This window comes from Sinocyclocheilus anshuiensis, unplaced genomic scaffold (genome assembly GCF_001515605.1).
Source record: "Sinocyclocheilus anshuiensis isolate Anshui unplaced genomic scaffold, SAMN03320099.WGS_v1.1 scaffold762, whole genome shotgun sequence".
NCBI lineage: Eukaryota > Metazoa > Chordata > Actinopteri > Cypriniformes > Cyprinidae > Sinocyclocheilus > Sinocyclocheilus anshuiensis.
This window is the reverse complement of record NW_015542390.1, coordinates 636,839-640,444: the sequence shown is the minus strand read 5'-3', so window position 1 is coordinate 640,444 and position 3,606 is coordinate 636,839. Positions and strand designations below refer to the sequence as shown.

Below are 3,606 nucleotides of genomic sequence, written 5' to 3'. Positions count from 1 at the left end.
AGTGATATAGATTTATTTATATAATATATATATATATATATATATATATATCAATGTACTGTATCTAATCATTCATTTTATATATATATATATAATGACCACATTTTTGTACTACACAGGAAATTTGATGTCGGATTTGCTTTAAAACCATTTTTTTTTTAATTACTTTTTTTGTTGTTTAAACATCAGGTAACATTGAATTAAACATGCAATTTTGTAGAAAGTAGACCATTTTATTTACATTTCTAAAAAAAACTTTTTACAGTGTGACATTTTAGTGCTGATATTACTAATACATTTGCTGAATCTGCTCCTGCCAACACATTCCGTTTTTGTAATGATAGTTTGCGTGCAAAAACTTTCCCATTAATTGATGCCAGTAATCATATTTCAATCACCGTTTAAAGGCCACCAGGATTTTGCGGCTCCCAATGTGACAACAAACAAAATGTTCTTTCAGCACTCACTTGACATCACATAATCCAGTGGTCTTAAAAAGCTTTAGGTTTCCCCTGAGGAACAAAGCTTAAGCCTTTAATGGAGGTGCGTTACTGCTGGTACCCATGATTCAATGCTTGACGGAGTAATCCTATGGAATTCTTTGTGTGTCTTTTAGTGGAAGATTCATCAAAATCCCCTGAGGTATCGTTACAACTGCGACATGACAGCTGATTTGCTGATTCTATTGAATTATATTTTCAAAAATTAGCCAATTCATCTGTTGTAAAAGTTCTGTAGGACATTTGAAGTTTAAGGCAAAGTACTACAGGCGGACCGGTGTTTTTCATGCACTGGTCAGTTTTGAGATTTACATCTATGTTGCTTCTAGTGCAAAGACTAGTGGAAAGAAAGCATCCAAAATACACATTTACATGTATCATTTTATCTATTTGTGTCTAATTATAATAGTTAACTTAAAAGGCTGTGAGTTTATTTCAGAAGCTTTTACATACAACAGTTTTATTCCTATCAATATCCTGAAGTTTTTTTTTTTACAGAGGTTCATTAATCATTCCAGTGTTATTTTGGTACCATTGAGATACTATGATAGTTTTTATTAATGTTTTGAATCAGTTTTTATTTCATATTTTCTATTATATATTGTATACATTTTTATTTTTGTTATATTTTAGTTATTTTGTTGTGTTTGTCATTTTGAGTAGTTTGTTTTTTTATTTCAAGTTTTTAGCTTTAGTTATTTTAGTACATAAAGTTAAACTAAATAACTAACAAGTAATAGACTTTAATACTTTATTTCAGTTAACATTTTAGTTTTACTTAATATAACAACACGATTTTTACATAACATTTTATTCCTAAAACATGGTGATTTATAGATAAATATAGGAATAAAATAGAGGATAAATAGAGGAATCCAAAATCAACCCTGTGTAAAAACCTTTTCTAATATGTAAAAAAAAAAAAATGAAACCAGATTTTTGAACCTGGCTTTATCCACTTTTCAGATTCTGGAAATGTATGCAAATTAGTGCATAGTTGATTAGATAAAGCCTCATTGGCGTATCTAAACATACAATTTCAGTAAACTGAGGAAAGTATGTTGATCTCCATTAGTTAAAGTAGTTGCCTTGTTCACCTGTAGTGTCTTCCCTTAAGTTTTACACTAAACAAATACTTTTTTATTTGCTCTCATCAAGTTAGGCAAGACTGACAAGTTGATCTCTAGTAGTAGAGGCTTTTTGATCAAATATTGAAAAGAACGATCAGCAAAGTTAGCCTTACCACCCTCTGCAGGATCGCTTTGCTCTTGTCGTCAGTGCAGAAGTCAGAGAACATGTTCCTGTGCACAAACACCAGGCCGTTGAGGAAGAGCCACGAGGCCAACCACAGCAGGACGACCAGCAGCGCGCTCCTCCGGCACACCTTCACCCCCAGACACCTGAGGGCCCCGCGCAGGGACCGCCGCATCTGTCGGGACCCCCTTCGGCAGGAGCCCTCTGCTTTCCACTCAAGGATGAGGGAGTCTGTGGCATCTGTGGCGCTGTGGAGGATGTGCGCCGCGCTGCTCTCGCTCGGGGTCGGTGTTTGCGGTTAACCTCCTCCTGACGTCTCCTCGGGGCGCTCCGCTGCTGCACTGCCTCCTGTTATGTGGTGTGGATATCTCTCTCGGCTTCCTCTCTGCGTTTGTTTTGTGAATGAACGAGGCGAGCGCCGGAGTGTGAAGAACGCCTCAAGAGTCGAGGCCAGACTTGCTCTGCCTCATTCAGTTACTCTCACTCTAGGCTCCAATGTGTTTTCACTCTGCCTCTGGCTCTCTCTTCCCTCTCTCTCTCTCTTCATACAACACTCCACCTTTTTTCCCTCTGCCTCCCGCCCCCTTCTTGAGTGCTTTCCTCCTTTGGGTCGCCTTCTTCTCTGTTTCCAAGGCAGCCGGGCCTTTCCTGACGGCGCACAGTGCCAGATCCGTCTCTTGTGCCAGACGCAGACCCTCGATTACTTCCCTTGAAATCTGTTTGCATTCTAAGCACTGCAAACAAAACAAGAGGCTGGTGTGTACCAGTATTACTGGTTATTTGATTAGAGACGGATTCTCCCACGGTGATAATGCCCACATATTTGATTTGCTCTCGCTGCTCGAGGGCTGAGCTTGCAGTTCTGCTGGTAACGGCAGCGGTGGGAATCTCAGCAGTCGTTTTTTCCTTCGATTGCAGGAGCAGCCGCAGGTGAACAGAATCCCTAATCACTCGCCTCATAAAAGAAAGTGCTTTCTGGCCAAGAGCGAGAATTGTTCATCTGTTTTATGTGTGTTTCTTTAAACCTCGACGCGTCGGAGACGAGTGTCTCGGGTTACTTTAATTGCCAATTAGATAGCCTTGCACACTCTGTGAGCGATTCTGTCTTCAAACATATTTATGCTATCAGCAAATCACTGATACTCTTGAGATCTCCTGCGCTTTCTCATCGTCTGTGAAGTGCTGAATGAGCACATTGTTCGCACATGGACTTGTATTTGTTTTCACCTTGAGGGGCTTGCTTAAGGGCTCGTATGAGGTAATTTGGACAATAGTTAAGTTATTAAATGACCGTTCAAATGATTTTGAATGTTCATCAGAGCTGCATTTATTTGATCAGTAAAAGCAGTAATATTGTGAAATAATATTCCAATTTTAAAAAAGCTGTTTTCTATTTGAATATATTGTAAAATATAATTAATTTCTGTGATGCGCAGCTGTATTTTCAGCATCATTACTCCAGTCTTCAGTGTCACATGATCTTCAGATATCATTCTAATATGCTGATTTGATGCTCAAAAAAACATTTCTGATTATTAACAGTTTTGAAAACAGTTGTGCTGCTTCACATTTTTGTGGAAGCTGTGATGTATTCTTTTTTTCAGCATTCTTGGGTTGAAAGTTTGGAGTAACAGCATTTATTTACTTTAATGCATCCTTGCTGAATAAAAGCATTTATTTACATATAGTATTGTTTGTAAAGCAATCATTATGGTCTGAGAAATATATAAACAACACAATTTTAGAGGTCTCAAAAAAAGCAAACTGAGTTTTTTTACACAAAGTAAGTGTATTCCTGCCATCTTGTGGTCATTTGACACTGTTACACAAAAAGAGGAAACGGAGAGAGATT

General features: G+C 37.9%; 1 pseudogene; it reads right to left on the bottom strand.

Moving 5' to 3' along the window:
- The window catches only part of LOC107692760 (protein FAM69C-like), a 14,760-nt pseudogene extending 12,222 nt beyond the window's left edge, over nt 1-2,538 (bottom strand).
- Between the last annotated feature and the right edge of the window lie 1,068 nt (nt 2,539-3,606).